Source organism: Sinocyclocheilus anshuiensis, unplaced genomic scaffold (genome assembly GCF_001515605.1).
Source record: "Sinocyclocheilus anshuiensis isolate Anshui unplaced genomic scaffold, SAMN03320099.WGS_v1.1 scaffold678, whole genome shotgun sequence".
Lineage (NCBI taxonomy): Eukaryota > Metazoa > Chordata > Actinopteri > Cypriniformes > Cyprinidae > Sinocyclocheilus > Sinocyclocheilus anshuiensis.
The window spans coordinates 402,261-402,735 of NW_015544157.1; positions in this window are offsets into that span (position 1 = coordinate 402,261).

Here is a 475-nt window from a genome sequence, read left to right on the forward strand (position 1 = left end):
AGCTTAACGAGGAATCGGGAGCCCTTCCCGGGCTTAACGAGGAATCGGGAGCCCTTCCCGGGCTTAACGAGGAATCGGGAGCCCTTCCCGGGCTTAACTAGGAATCGGGAGGCCTTCCCGGGCTTAACAAGGAAACGGGAGCCCTTCCTGGGCTAAACTGGGGATCGGGAGCTATTCCTAGGCTCGACAGGGGATCGGTAGCCATTCCGAGGCTCGACAGGGGATCGGGAGCCATTCCGAGGCTCGACAGGGGATCGGGAGCCCTTCCGGGGCTAAACTGAGGATTCCGAGGTCTCTCCTCCTCGTTTTGACACTGAATTTCCTCCATATTCTGGCCCTAATGTCCCGCCATAGTCAGCTCACCCTCAGCCATGATCCAGGGGGCGGAGCTCCTCTCCGCGCTCACACCGTCCACGGCTTGCTCCCTCCAATGACGAATAAAAGGATATTTAATGATATGACAACAGGAGATCCA